At 52.3% G+C, this 23,735-nt stretch overlaps 1 long non-coding RNA gene across 1 annotated transcript in view; it reads left to right on the top strand.

Moving 5' to 3' along the window:
* The first annotated feature begins 2,952 nt into the window (after window positions 1–2,952).
* LOC123820251 overlaps window positions 2,953–23,735 on the top strand; it is a 28,693-nt gene continuing 7,910 nt past the window's right edge. The window contains exon 1 of the long non-coding RNA XR_006785922.1: window positions 2,953–3,115. This is a non-coding gene — a long non-coding RNA (uncharacterized LOC123820251). The remainder of the gene's footprint in view (window positions 3,116–23,735) is intronic.

Genomic DNA, 23,735 nt, shown 5'->3' with positions numbered 1-23,735 from the left:
CTCCTGAATGCCCACCTTTTCTTCACTCCGCAAGCACATTCTCCCCCTGCTCTTCCTTCTTTTCCCTCGCCTCACTGTCACGTCCCTGGTGTGAGCTCAATCCCAGATGCAGCCACTCAGCCAGGCCCCAGCCCCTCCCCACTGCCACTCCCTGCAGCCTGATGGGGGGAGGGGAAGCACAGGTGGAGCAGGTGACCTCGTTAAGGTGTCTCATTCGGGTGTCCAGCCCACTGTCTCCACCCCCATGCTCGTTACAGCATTCTTCACAACGTAGCAAAGACATAGAAACCACGTAAATGTCCATTGACAGACGAATGGATCACGCAAAGTGTGGTCCATCTGTGCAATGACGCGTTACTCAGCCTTTAGGAAGAAAGAAATCCTGCCGTCTGCTATGCCGTGGACACACCTGGAAGACGTTATGATCAACGTCACTCCTCCTTGGAGAACACAGACACTCAGTCTGAGCAGGCCTGGACTTAGTAACCCCCCCAGCTCCGTCTGGCTGCCCTGGGGCATGGTTCTCGACCTGTGGCCCCCAGCCCAGCAGCAGCAGCGTCTGGGAGCTTGCTAGAAAGGCCCATGGCAGACCTACTGAATCAGAATCTACTCCCGGAGGTAGGCCCAGTGGTCTGTGCTTAGCCAAGGCAAGGCCAAGTGTAAGAACCACTGCTTTAGGCTTTTGTGTCTCTTGAAATAGCCCGTCTTTCTGCATCTTTCTCTTTAAAGCAGGCAGATGTTCGTGCTCAGAGAACTGTGTGATTAATGCTGTGACTTGCAGCATTATCATTCGCTTTCCCTTAAATAAGACAGAAATGAGTGGGTTTGGGAGAAATCTCCTCTCTGTGTTAACCCGGGAAGGAAGGAAGACCACCCAGGTGGTCCATGTTGCCAGTGTCCACAGCTGCAGTTCTGCCCAAGACACTGGTCTAAAACTTTATTTTCTTTTAGACTCAGAGTAGGCACTCTCTATTCATCATTATTGCCCCTGATTCCATCCATCTTCATTTAGCCGGTCTCCTCATCAGACCCTCCCATGAGCCCCTCGCCGTCTTTGCAGAAGTGTTGTAATTGTTCACAGTGTGTCTGCCCCTCCTTCCCAGCAAAACCCGGAAACTCCATGAGGACAGGGGGGCGTCTGCTCGCTTCGCTGCCTGTTCCCCGCGCATTCACACCATCGCGGGCACAGGGACCTAGCGGGGCGCATGCGTAGACGACCCTCCTCCAATGAAGTCTCTCTTGCTCCAAGAGCTGCTGTAACAGGAAGGGAACGTCCGCTGGTGGAACCTGCTCCCCCAGACTTGGTCGGACTTGGTGCGGGGAGAGCCATGGCTTCACGGATTCGTCAGTGTTCCGCGCGTGGCCGACCCACGCTTGTGCTGATCTCTCCGTCTGCTGAAACCAACTCATTGCTCAGGCTCCAGAAGACACGCTTCCTCCTCCTTGAATTGGCGGCCATCCCCACGGGTCCCTTCCAGAGCACAGACTCGGGAATCTGTCCTTAGGTGTAAATCTAACTCTTCATAGCTGTGCACCTTCGCCAGCTGAGCCGCAATGTTCTCTCATCTGAAAACAGGGCACTTGGGGCCTATGCAGCAGGAACAGGCTCCGCGAAGTGACGGCTCCAGAGCCAGGCAGCTGGCTGCTGCGGAACCAACACACCTTCCCTCTTTTACACTTTGAGCGCTCTCTCCTCTCTCGGGGCCACCAGGCTGCTCCAGCCGTCTCAGTCTAGAGCATGTGAGAAAAGTATCTGATAAATGCCTCGGGTCTAGGGCAGCGCTTCTTACCCTCAGCCCTGGGGGCTGTCCTGGGCCTGGAGAGAATTTGAGCAGCATTTCTGGCCTCTGTCCACTAGATGTCAGCATCAACCCCAAGTCGAGCCGGCCAACCAAGTCTCCACTGCCCTGTATCTCCGGTGCGGGTGCGACATCACCCCAGGCTGAGGACCACCGCTCTAGGGAACTGGGGATACTCACACTGGGGGTGAGCATATTTTTAAACAGGATGGTGAATGGAGTTTACAAATGGTGGGGCTTCAGGCAGGGTTGCAGACGGGGAGGGGAAGAGTTAGAACAAAGTATACGCCTTGGGCGTTGGTCTCTACTCCGCCTCCCCTCCCCGCCATGATACAGACTCAGATGAACGGTCCGGGCTGAAGGGGGCTCAGTCTCTCGTCTCACAAACGGGGAAACTGAGGCCTGGAGGCCAGCAGCGACACTTTGGTGCCTCAAAACGCACACACACACACATAAATAATATATTTAACGTGTACATATATAATATATATATGGGGTGGGGCAAAAGTAGGTATCCAGTTGAGAGTACACAAAACAAAGTTTACTCTCAGTATTATTTATTAATCATTGTATTATTTTTCCATACAACTGGAAACCTACTTTTGCCTCACCCTGTATATTTGACATGTAAATAGCAACTCCACTAAAAATGGAGGTGGAGTCACAAGTAGGAAAGGAATTTTAGACTTTTCCCTCTGTGCCTCCTTGCATGGGCGCACACACATGCAGCCCCACATTTTCCCTTCCTTTTGTTCAGGGAAGAAAATATGGGAGAAATCTGGGGTGCATTTGCTTGCTGCCTGTGGTCCTTTGGTCTTACAGCCTTGGCGGGAGGAAGCTGAGGAGGAAGCTGAGGTGGGCAGGTGGAACCCCTGTGGTCAGCCAGGGGCCAAATGAGAGGACGGGGTCATTTTGTCCTTTGAATAGACTCTTTGGAGGGCCCGCATCAGGTTCTGAATGAAAAGGGCTGAACTTGGCCCTCGCTGTGACGTGCAACCGCTCACCACGAGCAAACTCGCAACAAGGGCAGCAGGGGGTGACGAAGGGGAAGTGGGGCACCGCCCATCTCCCAGGAGGCTTTGGGCCAGGAGGCCTAGGAGGGGTGGGGTTTGGCTCTGAGTATCAGGAGCACAAGGCTGGCCTGGGAGGGCTTTCCAGAACAAGGGGTTCACGTGTGCAAAATTGACAAGGTGGGAAAAGCCCTATCAGGTGAAGGGAAATGCAGGCGGTCCTGCAGGTGTGAACCGTGGCCTCTTTCTGCGGAGTGGAGGAGGAAGGATGGCCAGAGGCCAGGGAGCAGAGCCCAGGGTGCGAAGGTAAATATTGACATAAAACAGTTGGGTCTTGATGGGGGGGTGCCATGGGAGGGTTCTCAACGAGGGAGTGACTCAGTCCAACCCAGTGGGCACTGGAGGACACTCCCTCTGGGTAGTGTGTGGACCTGAGGGGCGGGTGGGGGGGAGGCCTGAAGCTGTTTTCTTTGAGTGACTATTGGGGTACAGGCATACCAAGGGACAGGGTGGGGTGTCTCCGGTGCACCCACTCCTTGTAAGGGGCAGTTGTGCTGCTCATCTGATTCTACTTTTTACGCTTTGTGTCAACATAAGAAACATCCAAACCGGTAGCAAGTTTTTATGAGTTTATTGGAGCCAAACTGACGGCATAGGCTGGGGGCAAAATCTCAGGTGCTCTTTTGAGGACGGCAGTTTGGCTGCTTATTTGATACATTAGAATAAAGGAGACGATGCGAGGAAGGTACACGAAAGCCACTGCGGTAGATGGAGGAGGCGGGAGAAAGCAAGGCGGGGAAATCTGTGGGACTGGATCAAAAGCAAACAGAAATGCACGCTTCCTTTACACTGGCGGCTGCAGGCCAGTTCACAGTGAGCGTTTACAGCACACAGACCGTGCGGGGGGACGAGACAATGATGAGAGGCTCTGTGGTCTAGTGCCCCATGGTCCTGTGCCCTGGTGCCTGTGGCTGAGACTTCGAGGGGGTCTGGAAACAAACTGCTCTGACATTTCGAAGGAGGTCAGCCTAGATGTGCAAGAACAATGGGCGGGGCTCGCTTCAGGTGAGGTTTGCACTTGGCTAAGGAAGCTCTAGGCCCGGGACGTGACTACTTGCTCAGTTGGGAATTTGTGACCAGACCACCCTGTGGGGTCACTTGTGGCCACGGAGTTTACCAGGTTTGTTGCATAGCCAGCCCCCTTTCATTCACATTTTCAAAGCACACTCGTTCTGTTACAAAACAAAATTCAACTGAGTAAATCTGGAGATTTTATTGGCTTGACAAAGGGTCCCTGGATCTGGCAGCACCCCCACTAACAACAGAAGGCCTCTCCGAGGGGCTACACAAAATGGAAGGTCTTATAGGAAGGCGGGTGGGCCTCGACCAGTGTGGCTCACTATGTTGGGCGTCATCCCGTAAAGTGAAAGGTCACTGGTTCAATTCCGGGTCAGGGCACATGCCTGGGTTGCAGATTTGGTCCCTGGTTTGGGGCTCATATGAGAGGCAGCCGATCAATGTTTCTCTCCCACTCTTTCTCCCTCTCTTGCCCTCTCTCTAAAAAAATAAATAAATAAAATTTGTTAAAAAAAAAACAACACATGAAGAAGAGTGGGTGGAGCCCTGGCCGGGTAGCTCAGCTTGGTTGGTTAGAGCATTGTCCTCATACACCAAGGTTGTGGGTTCAGTCCTTGGTCAGGGCACGTTCAAGAATCCACCAACGGATGCATACATAAGAGGGAGAAGGGTCGGGCAAGGGAGCTATCAACAAAAGAAAAGATTATTTGGGGGCTGGGATATCATTTTTGGAGGAAAGGGAGGGAGGAGGGTTTTTAGCACGTAGATTACCTCTTCTTTATAGGTGGGGGTGGGTGGGAGATTGTGGGGGGTCTCTGCCTGCAGGACTCCTGCCCCCCACATCCCACCCCCGGCCACCACAGATGAGAGTAAGTCTACCAAGACATGATCTGCTTGGGGAGGAAAAGTGGCCGATCTCTCAAAGGAGAAGGGCGAAGAGCCTGTTCCTCAATGGGCTTTTATTGGGTTCATCTGCACAGGAATACAGGCAAGGATCCAACAATAGATAGCATACAAAGAGCTCTGAGGGCCTGTTCTGTGTCAGGGTCAGGTAGCTAAAGAGCCATAAAACTTTGAGGAACAAACTCACTTCTTGCTTGGACCCTTGTCATTTAATTGAGAGCATTCTAAACAAAGCAGGTTTCACAGGATTTTACATATTCTTTATGAGGCCTGATCCCCTTGGGAACCCACCCTTTCCAGCACAGCGCTGCACCCACTACCGGCATTGTTTCAGGCTTAAGTCAGGCAGGGGAAGTAAGGCAGCTGAGAGATCAGAAGACTTCTTGCAGACAGAAGGAGGACTCAGGCTTTGTCAAAACTGAGGGGTGAGGGCCCGTCACCCGCTTTCTCCACAGCCCCCCAAGTCCTTCCCTGGAGACCTCCCATGTGATTGTACCTATCTTAGGTCATTTCCCGAGTAGGGAATCTTACCCGTCATTGGCTAACCGATCAAGCACTGGGGACCAGGCAGGGTGAAGAAAAAGGAGCAGAAGCGGCGCCCCTGCCAGGGAGATAAGCTTTGTCTCCTTAGTGGCTTCTGGTCTGAAGGTCACTCACTCAGCCTTAGCCTTGGGGGGTTACAGCTTCTGAAACCAGGCAGGGCGGTTCCCAACAGGGGATGGAGAGGCCCAGCTGACAGATGACCTACTTGGTATTGACCAGAAAATTCCAGACAGGCTTAGATTATATGCCTGGGAGAGGTAGAAACTGCAGTTACTCAGGTACTAAATCTAGGTTCATATCGTGGACTTTTAGCACAAGCGACACCATTTTGGGCCTGTGGTTTTCCCTTTAACAGTTCATTTCTTGCTTCAGACATTTCTTTTATAAGAAATAAAATGTTACAGATACAGTGCTGTGCCCCCTAACCCCAACCCCAAAACCAGTCCCTTTTCTTCCCCTGCCTTGAGGTGCCACCTATACCTTTATTTTAGTTTTACTTCTGCTGCATTTGTGGATATCCATGAACAATATATATAGTATTGTTTCTACACTTCTCCTGAACATGATCATTTAGTAACTATGCATCACTTGGTAACTTGTTCTTTTCTCTCAACATTGTGTTTCTAAGACTTATTCATGTGGTAACATGTAACATGTGTGGGGCATTCATCCTACTCCCCCTGAAGTGGTTCATTGCATGGACATAATGGGGGTTATTAATCCAGCCCATGTGGATGGACATTTATGTTGTTCCTTATGTGTTGCTGTGAACCAGGGACACCCCATATGTTCACCCCATATTTTCTCTAAACTCTCCTTGAGTTCTGACCGTACGAACTCCACAACTGGGCTGACTGGGTTCAAATTTCAGCCCCGTAACTTATGGGAAACTTAGCAAGTTACCTAAGGAATCCTAATAGCAGTGCTTATAGTGCTATTGTGGGGATTCCCATGTTACTGAAGTACCGCACTTCTCTGGGTCTCGCCTTCCCCATCTGTAAAATGGGCACAGTAAAGAAGACAACGGGTACCATTCAGCAGATGCTCAGCAAAGATGCACTTTTCTCGCCTCGCTTCTGGTTCCTCGCCTTGAGGAAACAAGGTAGTTCAAGAATGTTCTGTGATCCTCTTGGCCAGGTGAGGAGACTGAGGCTCAGAGAGGTGGAGAAACTTTCTACAGAACACACAGCATGTTGGGGGGAAGGGCTGTCCTCCAGGCACCCCCTGCTGGGCTGGTCCTTGTGGCAGGTCTTCAGGGCCAGCCCACTTCCTCCCGCAGACGGACCCCCCTCCCCTGGCCTGGCCCTGCTGCTGGGCCCCCCGCTGAGCTCTTCGAGATGTGGGACTGATACAAACAGTCCTCCACACGCCTCTCAGAAACAGCCACCACATGCTCCTGTAGCGTGGCAACCACAGACTCCAAACAAGCGCTTCACACAAGACCAAAACGGAGGGGGAGGGAGAAAGCCCACCCCCAACCCAGACACCCCTCTGAGGACCCCTGCCGCAGAGCTTTCGGTGTATGGAGGCGATTGGTTGGCGTCACATCTTCACGTTTAAAGGAATTTTCCCCCCCAAGTTGTTTTCCTCTGGCCTATTGCGGCAGGGAGCCAAGCGGCGGGTTTAAAATACACAAAAGGAAACAGAGCATGGCGCGGTCTGGCGCAGGAGGGCCATTAGGGAGAGGGTGCTCTGGGGGTGGCAGAGCGGAGCGGGCGCTGGGCCACCTCTGGAGCCGGGGCGGCTTCGCCTTGGCCCTGGGAGTCACTAGGGGTCTGAACGGTGGCGCTGCGACCTCTGGTGCCCACTGCTCAGCCCGGAGTCAGCTCCTTGCAATGAAATCCCGAAACACAGAGCTGGGGAGGCCCTGGGAGACCATTTGATTCAAGGTCTCTGATTTCTTTTCTTTCTTTTTTTTTTTTTGGCAAAGAAATTGTTTTCTGGATAATCTAGCCTAAGGAACCCTACTATGCAAAGCAGATAAGAGAGTGCCAGAGTGGAAGTGGGGGGCCTGGAGTCCCACCCAGGGGGATTCTCTATCTTATCCACACCCCACCCATGGGAGGCTTACCCCACCTGTGGGAGCCTTCAGTATCTGTTTCCACTGTCAGTGCCCTAGGGGACCACAGGACAATGCCAGTCCCTTCATCTACAGATGGAGGAACTATTGTTATAAATAGTCATGTTTGCTAACCACTATTATCACACTTCAGACATGCCTGGTGTAGGGACAGGACCTCATATGTCTGAAAGGATCAAATCCCTGGAACTGTGTGGTAAGGGAAGTGTCCTGACGATCCCCACTTTGCAGGCGAGGAAACAGACGCACAGAGAGGTACCGTCACTTCCCAAAGCTGCCCACATGATAAGCGGCGAGGCCAGAGTTAAGAGCCCAATGCGGTGGGTTCTAGAACCTGTGCCATTCATCGCTCTATGGCCCAGGTGGTTTCAGGACTGTCCCACGGTCACACAGGAGCTGAGCCAGCCCGGTGTGGAGGGAAGCTTCCAGATGTGCAGGGCAGGAGCTCCAGGTCCAAGATGTGCCCTTGTCCTGGCTATTTGGTAAGAGAGAGGGTGAGTGGCCAGCGAGTTGAGGAGGAGGAGGAGGAGGAGGAAAGAAGCCTTGAAAGCACCCTGCAGAACTGGGAACTAGGGAGCTACAGCAGATGCTTGAGCTAGAGAGTCAATTCCCACCCTTGGCCACACGTCAGTGTTGGAGCCATAGGCTCAGAGCACTTTGTTACGGTAACACCACAGTGCCGAACACTGCTCTAAGCACTCTATCGGCATGATCTTAATCATCACAAAAACTCCAGGAGAGAGGTGCCAATATCATCGCATTTTGCATATGAGGTCACCGAGGCCCAGAGAAGTGAAGTGATTTGCTCAGGGGCACACTCCTGGGGAGTTGTGGAACTGGCACCTGGACTCGGGACTGGCTGATTCCCAAGCCCACCTGCCCATATCAGCTAGGTATGGCCACTGCAATGCTGTGTAACAACCACGGAATCTCAGTGCCATAGAACGGGCGTCCATCTCACTTGCCCGTCTAATGCGTGTTGGCTGAGCCAGGCAGCTCTGGTAGGCTTCACGTGTCTCTCATCCTCTCCTGGGGTCAGGGGGCTGCCTCCAACGTGGCCCTATACCAGAGATGTCAGGGTGCAAGAAGGCGAGTGGGAACACGCAAAGCCTCTTGGGGCATAGGTTCAGAACCCGCGCAGAGTCATTCCTGCCTCATTCTGTTGACTCAAGCAAGTCGCAGGACCAAGCCCAGCACCCGAGGGTGGGGACTATACTCCATCCCTTTAACAGGAGAAACTGCAGGTCACTTGGCAAGAGCGGGATCACAGGGAGGGGAAAAGAACCGGGCTCACGTCGGGTTCTACGACAGTGCCTGTTACTAGTGGAAAACACATCCACACATTCTCTGATACTCCCCTCGAAGGGCGGAGCCTGTGACTGTGGGCGGGGCTTCTTGGCTCCCTTCTAAAGAGCAGAACAAGATGGAAGCGGCAACTTCATGAGGGACCCCGAGTGAGAACCACCCAGCCAAGGTGCTCCTCAATTCCTCACCCACAAAGACAACTGTTTCTTGTCGAAGCTGCCAAGGTCTGGGACGATTTAATATGCAGTTAGAGCTAACTAATTATGATGCCGATTCACTGCGGCCATTTCCAAGACGTTGATGGAAAATGTTTTATCGGCTCCCTGGAGAACCAACAAAGTCCCCACAATTTCCCAAGATTAAGGAACCAAAAATACTCATGATAAACTGTGGTCATTAAGAAACATCTGTTCCTGAGCTGCCCAAATTGGGCAGTTCTCAAAGGGAATGAAAATGCATCTGAGGAGGGAGGCGGCTGCGTGGGGACAGATGCCAGTCCTCTGGGCAGACTCAGCTTGTCACTCAGGCCCCTCCTTGTCGCTGGGGAGGGGACAGGGATCTGCTCAAAGGTCTGATGGGGCATATATACTCCAGGAGCTGCCTGTAGCAGGCACGGGGGGGCTCTAAGGGCAAGGCAGGTACTCGCACTCAGCACACCCCTGCTGTGTGCTCGGCACCAAGCAGGCACGGAAAACCCTGAGTATGAGGACCAAGGACTCGCGTGTGGGGAGCCTTTGTCTAGGGAGGGCTGATGGTGAGAGGCAGTGTGGAGCAGTGGTTACGCGCCCGTGGACAGACCCGGGTGCGGATATTGGCGATGATGCCTGATCACCTGGAGGCTTGCACGTGGCCAGTCGCTCCCACGCTCTGAGCCCGTTCCCTCACCTGTAAAGCGCGCACAAATAGCAGCGCCCACCTGACCTGCAGTGCTGGACCGCTCAGCTTTGCTTTGCGCCCCAAAGTGCAGACTTCAGACTCAGGAGACTGGGCAGGGAGCCCCAAATCCTGACCTTCTGAGCCTCAGTTTCCTCCTCCGTGAACTGCAGGTAATAGTTCCTCCCTCCTCGGGAAGTGAGAGGATTAAATAAAATTACCCTGGAACCTGCGAGTCCGCGCCTGGCACGGAGGAGAACCCTTTCGGCGGGCGCCGTCTGGCCGGATCCTCCAGGAACCCCGCCTGCAGCTCCCTCCCCTGCCTGACCCAGTTTCTCGCTCGAACTTGGCCGCGGGCCCAGGCCCTGGCCTATTTTAGGTACACCTCTCTTTGTTGCAGCAAAAACAGACCCACGCAAGTTACCTTCAAACAGGGGATTTATTGTGGAGACGAATGGGGTCAGGAATGCAGAGGGAGGTGAAGACAGGAAAACCCGTGGGGCTGGAACTGCGTCCAGGCAGAATCTCTTTCCTTCGCTCCTTAAAAAGGAGTCATCCCACCCGTCTTTGTGGGAAGGTCCTCTGCCCGGGCCTGGATAACAGCATGCCTGGGAAGGTACGGTGACCACAGTTGTTTAAAGCTCAGACTTGTTGGGGAAGAAATGCATTTTTTTGGTTGTTAATAATGTGAATTCAGGTTTTTATCGTTCTCAGGATCATCGGGGCTATTGTGAGAAAGGAAGTGGGCAGGGATTGGGGAAGGAGGGATGGATACAGTGACCCTAATTTCTCATCCAAACCAGGACACTTGGAGAATGAAAGGGGCACCGTGAATCACTCGGGGACAACAGTCACGCACCGAGACAGTGCGGGCAAGCCCGGACCCATGGTCATCCTAAGAGCGCAGGGGTTTCTGGGAAAGAAGGGGATGCGGCGAGCAGCTGTCCGCAATGGAGAGATCATACCTGCAGGCTCAGAACGCAATACAATCCAGGAGTTCCCCCACTTCCTCCCGCTCTTCCATTTCCGGTGATGACTCCTCCCCTTATCTATGGGGGGCTGACTGATGCCCAGCCCCCCTCCCACACCCTCGGCAGTGATATCACCCTTCAAATCTTAGCGACCTTGAAATAACTCTTTTCCGTTCCCCAGGAAGGCCCCTCCACGAACGTGGTGGTTCTTCTCAGCCAGTTTGTTATCCGCCCCCTTAACACCCCCCCTCGTCTTTTATGTGGCAACGGTGCCCCAGTTTTGCTAAGGTGAGACCCCCGCCCCTCGTCCTGTCATTCTCTGGGCTTTGAAGGAGGCTGGCCCCACCCCCTGGATATAGCGGTGAACATGTGACCTAAGCTAAGCCAATCAGCACATCCCATCCCCCTGGCCACTGATTGGTCTAGATACGGGTCCAATCAGAGTTTGTTGCTTGGCTTGAGGTCCTGAGAAGAGCCTCTTTTCTGATGCTTCTGGAGGAATGAAGAATGGGTTGCAGAGCTGCCAACCCCAGTTTTGATGAAGGTTCTACATAGGGACCCAACTCCAAGGAAGTAAAGCTGAGAAGTGCGAGACAGAAACTGGATCCTGGTAACATCATTTGAGCCCCTGGATCAAGCCACACCTGAAGGTCCACCCCTGGGCTATTCAAACACAGGAGCCAATAAGTTCTCTTTGCTCTGCTACCTGCAACTGACAGCTCTCGTAGCAAGTGTGGTCCCAGGGCCAAGGCGGTGCTCGCACCAGTGGTGAAGGGTAAATGAATGATGCAGTTGCTCACATGGGCTCTGAGCCCTGCCTTCATACAGTGAGGATTTTCCAGCTCCACTCAAAGCCATTAGTCTCTGTCTCCCTATCCACCAACCAGGCTCTGTGACAGAATCCACTCCTGGCAACTTTTCAGGATTGTTTCTGAAGCCCCAGTGTTCCACCTGGCCTCCCTCTGTGGCTCTGCAGACCTTGTTTTGTAACTATGTGGACCGCCTGGAGCTCCATGGTCCTCCTCCTTGCTCTGCCGAAGATCCCCACACCTGGTGGGATCTCCATGGCCCTGCACGCTCAGGCCCTGGGGCATCTCAGTGTTTTCCCTGCACGGTCCTCCCCTCACCCTGGGGTCCAGCCATTCTGGCAGCTTCCTGGGCTCGTGGCTTCTCCCACATCGGGAATTTTGCAGATCCCGATTCCTCTGCCTGGAATTCCCATTTCCGTCTCTTTACCTAGTTATCTTCTGTCCATCCTGTAGGTCTCCGCTGAAATGTCACTTTCCCAGGGAGTCCTCTGCGGCCTCCTGCAATCTAGGTCAAGCCGTCCCGCTCCCCATTCCCATGTCACCCTGTGCCGTCCCTGCTGTGACTGGCTCCATGCTTAGTCACTCCCCAGGGCCTGCCATGCAACCTTGGACACGGCCGGTCCTCAAACACGTCTGGATGGACGAGTTCAGCCCACGCTGCGCCATCGGCAGTGGGCAGTGGGCAGCAGAGGTCCGGGGGAGAGCTTGCCCCGGGCCACACAGCAAGTCTGTGGCAGTGTGGACGCTGGAAGCAGGACTGTGGTCAGAGGCTCTTTCCGAGCCCCGGGGGTGGTGACCCCTCCCTCCGTCTGCGCTGACGTCTATGTTTACGTCCTCAAAGACCTTTTTAGAGACTCCATGGCTGCCAGCCATGTGCCGATGTCCAGGAGGGACCGAGCTGGCACGGCGACTCCCTGGGAGGCAGGATACGAGCCCTGTGGGAGATGTGGGTGTCATGGAGCCTGGGAGAGGCAAGCTGGGTTAATATTTATCTCATTCCCAGAGGCTGCAGTCATCAGACCAAGGTCAGGTGCAAGGAGGGCGACTATGTGGGAGACCCCACGTGGCTTCGCCCTGACGTGGCTACAGGCCCGGAACAGATGGAAGCGGAAGACCCCGGATGTGACCATTTTTCCTCCTGATGCTCTGCCATGCCCCGTGGGCACATTGGACTCCAATCCAAGCTCTGTCACCTGTCAGCTGTGACCTTGGGCAAGTCACCCTTTCTTAGCCTCCACTTGCCCGTCTGTGAGACAGAAATATTAACAGTAACAACCTCATAAAATGGCGATGGGAATTCGATGAGAAAATAATCACGTGCTTACAGCAACACTGACACAGAAGAGAAGTTCAGATTGCACCCCCTGGGCAGTGACTCAGCGTGCTCGCCCACAGCAATTCCAATATTTATGGCTTTGTTTACTCTGTGGTTGTCTGAATCCTCCTCTGGACGGTGAGCTCCACGAGGCCAGATTCTTCATGGGTCTCATTCACCAGTGAATTCTCAACATGGTGCCGGGCACAGAGGAGACAATCAGTAAATGTTGAATGGATGAGTGGATGGATGGGCGGATGGACAGACGGATGAGTGGGAGGGTGCGTGGATGGATGGATGGATGCGTAGGTGGGTGGATGGGGAAATAGCAGAGAAGTGGAGAGAAGGATGGGTAGATGATGAACAGGTCAGGGGTGGTACCGATGGACAGGTTCATAGGAGGAACGTCAGCTTTGGTTTCTGAAGACCCCTGACCCTCTGCTCACGTCCGGAGCTCTCTTCCCTCCCCCACCTCAGTGTCCAGGCGCAGGTGTCTGTGAGTGCCAGGCAGAACAGGATAAACATATAGCACTCTCCCCGTCGGCATTATTTTTAGTTTCCATGCTGCCGAGGTCAGAGTATCAAACAACAAAGAAGCCTTTTCTGTCTCAAGGAAAGAATCTGTCCCATCTGCGTGGGCGGCGGTGGAAGTGGGTGTTTGTTTGGTTTAACAGCTATTGGCCTCAGACCTCCTGCCAGCCCAGAGGGTGACCTTTCCTCTGAGCTGCTGGCTGAGCCAAGACTGGGCGGGGGGGAGGTGGCAGGGGGCAGTTCCCTGTGCTCACGAGCTCGGTCAGTGAGGCCCTGTCCTGCTGAGATTCAGTTCCCACTGACTCCCCTGTTGCCGCCACATGTGCGCTGGGAGATGCCTGCAGAAATAAGAGTTACGAGGGGTAGGGGGTGGAAATGCCAGCCATGGACATCCCGTGACGTTAACTCCTCGGGGTAGACTGACATACTAAGACCCCCCCCCCCACACACATACACACAAAAAGGTCCTGTGGCTCTGGGTCCACACTCCCTTGCAAATGGGCTTGGGTTACTCTTCAAGCAAGATGCAGAGTCTGTTTCTTCCCCCTCTCGAATCTGGGACTTGCTCTGTGGCCCGAGCGATGCTCGCAGCCTTTGAGGCTAGGTCATATGTATGAGGCACAGAAGTATCTCTGGCCCCCTTAGAACTTTGGGACCACTCGGCTGTGCAGAAGCCCAGGCGTGCCTCCTCGTGGATGAGAGGCCACAGGGAGGACATCAGAGGTGGCCCAGGATGGACAGCATCAGCTGCCAGACATTGGTGGGGCCCTCTTGGACCCTGCGGCCCAGCCCAATGCAGCCATGGAAATGACCCCAGGCGAAACTGGCGGAGAATGCAGAGAAGGGATCCAAAGAATTGTGAGATGTAAGATTTCGTTGTAAGGTGCATTTCGAGGTGGTCTCTGATGCAGCCCAGGTGAGTGAAATGCTGCTGCGAAAAGCAGCCCCCAACCATGAAGATTTACTTCTCGCTCTCGTCCCAGTCCGATGAGGGTGGGGGCTTGCGTTCCTTGCCATCCTCCAGAAACCCGGACCTCTTCCTTCCACAGTGAGGCTCCACCCTGTTCTAAGGGGCCTCCACTCAGTCGAGGGCCAAGGAGGAAAGACAGGGCGTGCGGGCTGGCCTGAGAGGTTGAGAGGATGTGGCTCATGTCACTTCCACCCCTATTCCACTGGCCAGAATTCAATCTCATGGCCATGCCAATGCCAAGGCCAATGGGGTAGCAAACACTAGCCAGTCCCAGCCCCCCCACGCTGGGCTCTGGGCTCAGTGCTTTGTACTCTGCATCTCATTAAAAGCTCACAGCCCCCTTGGGGGTGGGGGCCACTCGACACTCACCTGCAGTTCTGGGTGGCTATCCTGTGATGAGTAAGACTTGCATAGTTTCTGATGTCATGGAGTGTCCATGCTAGAGGGGGGAGTTAGTCTGCAAATAAATAAGCTAATACAGAAGTAATTTCAGGGACTGATACATTCTCTGAAACATGGATCAGAGTGGAGGTTTAGAGTGAGAGGTGCTATTTTGGATGGAGTGGGCAGGGGAGACCTCTCTGAGGAGGCAACTAACATCAGGACTTTCTGCGGAGGCTCTTAGTTGCCTGTTATACACCATCCCCTTCCACCTGAGCAACAGCCACGCTCTGCTGCTGGGATCGCCAACATCCCTGGCTACTATGTAAGCATTGTTCCCCAGCCTTTCTCGCAGACAGGAGTGTGCAATGAGATGTAAGCAAAAGTTGTCAGATACAACTTCCAGGAAGCGTCCTTAAAAGAAGCAAACTTGATAAGTTGGTGAAAATAGTACTCCTGTTCCCCCTGTGTCCTGCTCATGATATAGATGTGATGGCTGGCGCTACAACAGCCCTTATGGACTATGAGATAAAGTGTTAAGAATGATAAAACAGAAAGACATAAGGAGCTTGAGTCTTGTGTGAAGAAGCTTTATTGGCTATAAAAACTCGTGGACCAAGGGGTTCTAAAAAGAACTCAAGAATCCACTTTCAAGAGCCAGCTCCGCCCACCCCCACCCCCAACCCTTGTGTTTTTGGCTTTGTGGCCTAGATCGAGGCTCTGTGGTCCTAACTGCTTCCAGCCTCATCTCCTTTCACGGCTGAGTGGGCAGATGCATCGCCCTGTTGCTGTCTCACACCCTATGAGACCTCCCTGAAACAGCATTTGGTCCCGGACCCTCAGAAGGAGCATCTAAGCCTGTTTGAGCTCGGCCCCTTGCAGCCAGCGCAGGCTGATCCAGGAGAAGGCGGGTTAAAACCAAATGCAAGGCGATTCTTGGCAATAACGCTGTATTTATACTTCCACGTTGCTAAGAGAGTAGACCTTAAATGTCCTCACTATACACACCCAGACAAATGGAAATGATGCAACCTGATGGAGGTGTTAGCAAATGCTCTGGCGGTCATCATTTTGCAACATATGAGTGTCTTACACAATATTATAAGTCCATTATATCCCCATAAAGCTGGGAGGAGAACAAATAGTCCCTACCCCTTAAGGGGAAAAGAACTTCTCACTGGTGGCCAAGGTGATATAGAGGCCAAGAGAGGATGTTTGCTGCCAGGCAACCAGGCTGGGTTTTGTCGGGGTCCTGGGATGGGGTGGGGGGTACGTGCGTGCATGCCAGTGCCAAGATCCGCCGTTCAGCTCCTCCTACCCGTACACTGGCCACTGCCATGAACCACTCCATTTCACCCCCTCGACCCCTCATCCCTACGCTTCCCTCAAACTGGGGCACCTGCAGGAGTCACCCCAATTTGCCCAACCCAAGGAATGTTCCTCTGAGCTGATGGTAACCCCTTGGACAGAGTAACCACAGATGACAAAGCTCAGGACGAGGCCACTCAAAGGTCAGCAGAGTTAGATTTGTGTAGCTCGCACGAGATGCTTATTTACTTTCCCTAAAGTCTGTGGACACCCTGCAGATCCTGGAGTTCACACATGCCCAGACCTTCGTCTGAGCTGGCTCTTCAGCCAAGAATAGTCTTTCCCCAGCTTTCTGCACGACCGGCTCTTTCTCAGCCCTCGGACTTCAGGTTAAACTTCTCGCTGAGAGGTGAAGACGTGTCCACACTGAAACTCAGAGGCATCAGTCACCAATGCCACAAAGTAGCAATGACCCAAACGTCCATCCACTGATGAATGGATAGAAAATATGTGGTCGGTCCCTACAATGGAATCTTATTTGGCAATAAAAACCAGTGACGTAGTGATGCCTGCTGCGCCGTGGTGAGGCCTCGGAAACGTTATGCTCCGGGAGAGAAGCCCTTCGCAGAAGGTCACACCTTGTGTGATTCCATTCACAGTGACTGTCCAGAGCAGACAAACCCGTAGAGACAGAAAGTAGCTTAGGGGTGCCAGTGGGTAAGGGGAAGGGAGGAATGGGAAGTGGCTTCTTTTTGGGGTGAAGAAATGTTCCAAAACTGGATCGTGATGATGATTGAGCAACTTGGCAAATCGATTAAAAACCGTTGAGTTGTATACTTTAAAAGTATACAATGAAAAGGGTGAATGCTATGGTATGTGAATTATATCTCCATAAATCTATTTAACAAAAAATCACCTCCTCAAGGATGGCCTCCGTGATTCCTCTCTCTGAAGGCGGTGACCCGGATATTTTCTGAAACTCCTCCCCTGCTTGATTCAGCCCCTCATCCCATTGGCCAGCATCCGTGATTATTTTGGTCTGTTGATACGGTGTGCGTGAGCATGTGTGGGCACGGTTCTTCCTCTCTAGGAGCAAGCTCTGTGAGGACAGGGGCCCTGTCTGCCCACCAGAGCTGTGTCCCTAGCACTTAGCACAGGGCTGAATGTGGATTGGGTATGTGTTGGTCAATCAGAGGTATGTTGGCACACCTGAGCTGGAAAGGAACTGAACGCTCATCCTCCTTGTTTACCGATGTGGCAGCTGAACACCAGGCGAGGGGTTTCCTCCATATCCCAGCTTCCCGTGGCTGTGTTTAGTTTTCCCCCTCAGCTGTTGCCCGAAGATCTGGAAGTCCGACAAACCGCAGCCCCAGTGGAACTGGCAGACTGTTCTCGACTCAGTGGTTAAATGACAAAGATAAATGACATGGGGGGTCCAGGCTGAACTAACAGACACTCAGTCCCTTTCACGGCAATAGGTGGTATGTGTCCTTACTGTCTGTAAATGCCACCCATGTCACAGCAAGTGTCCTGCTGCTGCCAAGCGGCTGTCAGATGCTGCCACGGGGAGCGGGGGCTTCGGCCAACTCAGGTCCTGCTGTGGGAGCTGGGTGACAGGCTACAGGGGCCAGGCCGTGTCCCCTCGTGGCAAATTGCTCCTCAGCGAGCCAGCTGGCTCCCAGCCTGTGGAGCAGTAGGGTCCTTTGTGCCTTGAAGCAATTAATTACGCCATATGGTAAGGAAACACAGCAAGATTTATAGCGGAGTCAGCGACAGATGGCCCCGAGAGAAAAACAGGGCCCTGCGCAGAGATGGCGAAACGCTGGCGTCTCGGGCCGTGAGAGATGGTGTGGGGTGTGTGTGTGTGCGTGAGTGTGCGTGTGCGTGTGTGTCCGTGGGACGAAGAGGGGAAGGACCCTTATCTGGGACCTGAGGTTCTGCCACTCTTTAGAGATGGCCCATTAGAAAGCAGATGCTGTTCCCCCTGTGGAATTTTTTTATGTGCCCCCCTCCCAGCGTAGGGGAAGAAGTGGGCTCTGGCTTTCGGGATGCCTGTGTGGGAGGAGGCAGACATGCCAACTGGGAGGTACCGACAAGGGTGAGAAAATCCTGGAGGGGATGGGGCTGCTTCTCCATGGGCCGCCTTCCGGCTGCAGCACTCCACGTCTCCTGCATTTTGATGGGCTGAGTGATCCGCCCCCACCCCGCTCTCCCTCGGCATCTGAAGCTCAGCAGAACCCATCCCGCTCCTCACCCAGCTCCGACTCTGGCCCCTCCTCCACCCAGCACCCAAGTCCTCCTAGAATGCCAGTCTGACCAGGCCTTCTCCCCCCGCCGCCTGCTTAGTGCCCTCCCTGGTAAAAGGGTGAGGGGAGAGAGAGAGAGATTACACAGCCGTTCTGGATCTTCCCACCCCACCAAGTCATGGGCGCGTGGGATGAGCTAGAGGTCCCAATGCCCAGAGTTCCTCAAACTGTGTTTCGCAGGACATGAGTCCTAATGGTGTTAGAACATGTTACTAGGAGGAAAAAAAAGAAGATATTTTGGTCTAATAAGTTTGGACAACACTGGCTCTGCGGAAGCCACACTGGCCCCCTGGCCGAACGCCTCATGGGCACCTCTAACAGGCTCTGTGTGTTATGTGCATGCGAGAAGGAGGCCTTCCGCATCCAGGGGACTCCCAAGCAAGTTCAGCAGGACACACTCTGAGGAATGCCGAACCCCTCTGGCGTGCAGAACCAAGCTGCAGCATTCTCGGGAAGTGCTCAGTCAGCCTTGACCCTGAGCTCAGATGCGTCTATTCAGACGACCGTTACGACCGTCGTCCAAGCAGAGGCAGCTGCACCCCCTGGGCTCACCTTCCTTGGCCCTACAGAACATAAATACTCCTGTCTTACGAGCGTCAGCTCTTCCAAGGTCTGCAGACAATTGTCACACCTCTCTGCCCTCCAGGCCCCAAGCTTCTCTCCTTTAAGCAAGGTTTTCTGTGTTTCTTCAACCACATCTTAGAAAGCTGCTGTCAAGCTCCCGCCATCTAGCTCGATACTCTCTTCTACTGTCTTTTATCATTTGAAGTGAATCAGAACAAAATTCAGTACTCAAGTGTGCATCATCACCTCCCTCATTTAGACCTAATACCTCTGTTAATGTAGCCTAAAAAGTCTTTTACTTTTACATCCCTGACAATGTACCCTTTTTTTTTTTACAATCCATGTCAGAGAAACATCGATCGGTTGCCTGCTGTATGTGCCCCAACCAGGGATCAAACCCGCAACCTAGACTGAGCATTAAACCCGCAACCTTTCGGTGTGCGGGGTGATGCTCCAACCATCCGAGCCCCCGGCCAGGGCCCTGATGATGTCCTCTGGACTTGCACTGAGTCTCGTCTGGAAAACAGCCCATATATTTTACTCACAGGAGCTTTGGCAAAATCCATCTTGCATGATTTTTAAGACCTCTGTGTAAAGTTTTATATTTACCCCTTATAAATGCCATCTTTTAAGATTGGCCTCCTGATTTCTGTTTGGATGCTGACTCAGAAATCCTTCCCATTTTCACACTGCTCGTTTTGGAGAGGTCTGCCCGTGTCACAGGGTGCAGCTTATGACCTTTGTGACAGATACGTGATATCCTTGTTACCCGGCAACTCTCTGGTAACGGCGCCCTTTTTCTCTGGGAAATCTCTTCCTCGGTCCCCACGTGAGAACCTCAGGTGGAGCTGACTCCACCTCCATCCCCGGATGAGCACGTGACTGAGGCCTGGCCCATCGGTGTGGTACCCCTCCCCATCACTGATTACTGATGCACACGTGATGAACACGAATGGCAACAATTCCTCAACTTGGACTGGGGGGACTGGAGGAGGGGAGAGCAATGCCTCATTTTCCACCAGCTGCTGACAGCTGTCCGGCCATCACGCGGGGACCTATCTAAAGGCGAAACCCACAGAGAGGCAGCTTGGGACAGAGACGAAGGGAGGGAGGGAGTCAGGACCCCCTGACATCTGGGCGAATGCTCAGAGCAGGCAGTATAATCCCCTAGGGGGAGTTTAGGAAGCTGTCCAATGTTGCTGGCTTTCTCAAAGATGGGGACCACCTGGAGCTCTTCGGAAAGCAGTCTGGCACTTCCTTTGAAGGCTGAACACACACAGCTACTGGCAATTGCATCCCAACGTGCGTGTATTCCCCACAGAAATGCCTACATCGTGTTCACCGATGACCTGCATGAGAATGGTCACGGCAGCCCTATTCTCTAATGGGCACACACACGCGCGCACACACACACACACAGACAAAGGAACAAGTGCTTGCCTCGGCAGCACGTACACACAGAAAAACAGGAACAAACCACATGTCCCTCAGTAGGACAACGGGGCCACAAATGGTGGGGTTTTCGTGCAACAAAACGCCACACAGACATATAATGAACAAGCTCCCTGCCTCACGCACAACATACATGGATCTCACAAGCTTCTCTGTGGCTGCGCTTAAATGTCTTTCTTTGTCTTCAGTTCTCAGGGATGCAATCAGGGTGCGGCTTCGCTTTGCCTGGCTTCTTGAATGCAAGCACAGGGCATGTGCTTTGAACAAACTGGGGAAATTCCCAGCCATTCTTTCTCTGAGTATGTTTTCAACTTGCCCTCTCTCTACTCCCGGGCTCTGACACCACGAGTACTGGACGTACGGTCACAGTCCCGCGGGTCCCAGAGCCTGTCCCTTTTTCTCAGTCTGGCGTCTCTCCGTTGTCCAGACTGGATGGTTTCTCTTGCGCTCTGTTCCAGTTTGCTGGTCCTTTCCCCGGTCCTCTCCATTTTCCTCTTAGGTGACCCACAGAGACTTTTATTCCAGTTATACTTTTTAGTTCTGACATTTCCATCTGTTTCTTTTTTCTTTTCCCCCCCTCCAGCTCCCGTGCCTTTGCTGAGTTGTCCTAATTCTCTGCTGAGCCGTTCTATTTTCTCACTCGGTTCCAGCAAGTTCGTAATTGCTTATTGAAGCGTCTGTATGATGGCTCCTTTGAAATCGCTCTGAGCTAATTCTAACATCCCTGCTCTCTTGCTGTTGACATCTATTAATTGTCTTTTCTCATTCGGGCTGAGACTTTCTGGTTCTTGCTGTGACAAGTGATTTTTGATTGAAACCTGGACATTTTTGTCTTGTGTTATGTTATGAGACTGAATCTTAACCTGGGGCTTTGAGCTGGCTTTCCCTGACAAGGGCAAGTGGTAGGGGTGTCAGCTGGTCACTGCCAGAAGGAACGAGAAGCCCAGATTTCCCACCATCGACACCAAAGGGGTGGGGTTCCTGTTACTACCGGTGGGCAGGTCCTGCTCCTCAGTGGTCTCCACTGACACTGGGGTGGGGCGGCCTCATCACCCCTGAGCAATGGTGAAATTGCTGACTCTTCCTAGGCTTCCTCTAATGCCACTCCAGTGGGAAGTAGGAGGAACTCCGCATGACCAACCAATTGGAAGTCAAAGTCCAGCAGGAGCTCATTGCTGATTGGTGGGTATGAAAGTCCTGGCCCCTTACTTGGGCCTCCCTACTGCCATCCCAGCAAGAGGACTGGGAACTGCCTTGCAGATCCATGAGGGCAGAAGTCTAGGCTCCCTCCTCTGGCTTCGCTGGTGCAGGTGTGTGTGGGGCCACCGATACTTCTGTGTTTGGATGCAGGAGACCATTGATTATCTAAATGTCTTCTCTCCTGAGCCCTGGCTGGGTAGCTCAGTTGGTTAGAGTGTCATCCCTACACTCCAAGGTTGCGGGTTCCATTCCCAGTCAGGGCACATACAAGAATCAACTGATGAATGTGAGGACAAGTAGAACAACAAATTTCTCTCTCTCAATAAAATTTTTTTTAAAACCCAGAAAGTCTGGTCCTGCTTGGCTTCCTCTTTCCCTGTCCCATGCCTGCGAAGAGCAGACTTTTTTTTTTTTCCTGTCTTTTTCTCCTCACCTATTGGTGTGTTTGCATTGCCAGCTTCAGAGCCCCAACTCTGGGTTAAAGGAGGTCAAGAGGACCCCGGACTACGCCGTCCTGCACCCTCTCCCCAGTCCGGACGTCCCCCTCCTATCTCCCTCCTTCTCTCTACCCTGCAAGTTCTTCTTCCGTTGTTTCTACTGTACTTGGGGGAAGGAATAGGAAAAAAATGACTTCTATGTCACCTTCCCAGGAGGCAAAATCTTATTTCCATTATTTTCAAGTGGGAAAATTATAATGTGCTAGATGCCCAACCTGAAATGCCACCAGAACACAGTAAAGTTGCTATTGACACACTCCCACTGAGGCACAAAGTGTCTATAATGTTGTCACATAAGCAGCGGCGTTGCAGCGTCGGTTCCGTGGCTGCCTGGCGCTGGGAGTGGGGGCAGGAGTGGACTGCAGAGGGGCACCCAGAGATCTGGTGGGGGTGGGGGTTTTGTTTGTATCGGGGTGCTGGTTTCCCAGGTGTGCACCCGTCAGGTGTTATTGAATCACTGCCTTTCCAGGGGTGCGGGCTACTGTGTGTGAATTGTATTTCCATGAAGGGGCTAGAAGAGAAAATCCACAGTGGTGGTGTTCAGAGTTACATGGCTTTTCTTAGCAGCTGTGACACTGACTCACCTTTGGGGACACTGGATGTGCCTTCTAAAGTGACCCTGAAGGCCCACCGGAGGTATTCAGAGTGTAGCATCAGAGGCAGTCCGTGCAGCATTTTGTTTAAAATGTTGCATTGAATATTGGAGACACATACAATTTTTTCCTATGTAAACGTCAACATATGCTGAGATACACACATTCTGTGAAGTTCAGGTATGGAAAACCAAGAAGCATTCTATTGGGCAATGATAATTAGGAACTTTCTACAGGATGTGCTTGTATGTATGAACGTACTATTGTAGCCCTTATGTTAATATGTTAAATCTGAAGTAAGTCTGTTGACAATGTTCAGCTACATGTGCCTCCCATCTCTTAAATGCACAAGCTTTTGCCTACTTCATTATATATTCTAGTGGAGTTGTGTGTAAATATTTAAATATCGATGTGAATTTTTAGTATAAATCTATTCTGTTTTCTCTCCCTTATAAACAGGACACTATATTTGTTTTCTATTAAACTATGTGATGGGTGGATTATATTATCTGTGGATTTCATTTCAGAATTGTAAAGACAGCATGAGAAATCATTTGTTATTGAATGATATTGGGCCTGCTGGTGTTGATACTTCTTGATCAAACCAGACCTGAAGCTCTTAATACACTGACACCTTATAGTTAAAATTAAAATTAAGTGGACTCTTCCATTTCATGAGCCCATAAATGTGTTTTAGAAAGTGAATTTGAGTACATTTCTTTCTCAACTGGAAGTGACCTGACTCACACAATCATAGATGGTTTCATGTGATTGCTTTCTGTTTCCATGGTCTTTCTTCTCTCACGGTCAAGGCTGTGAGCTTTGTGACAGCAAAAATTACGTCTCTTCCTGCTTATCTCTTTTCTCATATGTAGCCAGAAGAGTGGGTGTGGTGAGGATTTCGGTTTGTTGACCATTTCCTTCAAGTTCAAGGTCTGGGTACAGCTACATCCAGGATATCTACGGTGTGACCCCCGGTGCCAGGGACTGTGCTGAGTGCTTCACAGACAGGGTCTCCCCCTGAACACTCACGACAGCCCTGCCACATAAGTATTATGGCTCTGGTCTTGCAGACATGGGACAGGAGCTCTGAGAAAATGCTTGTTCAAAGGTGGTCCAGGCAGGAAGCAAAGCCAAGAAATTTTACTCATTTGTGGTTCAGAAAATGGCCCTGGAGATGTCACTGAAACCCGGTAATCTAATTCTAAAATGCAAATCATATGATTTTTAAAATCCCACAAACCTAAA

This window comes from Phyllostomus hastatus, unplaced genomic scaffold (assembly GCF_019186645.2).
Source record: "Phyllostomus hastatus isolate PE091 unplaced genomic scaffold, TTU_PhHast_1.1 phas_contig_1162, whole genome shotgun sequence".
Classification (NCBI taxonomy): Eukaryota; Metazoa; Chordata; class Mammalia; order Chiroptera; family Phyllostomidae; genus Phyllostomus; species Phyllostomus hastatus.
The sequence above is the reverse complement of the archived record's forward strand: the minus strand, read 5'-3'. Positions and strand labels throughout refer to the sequence as shown.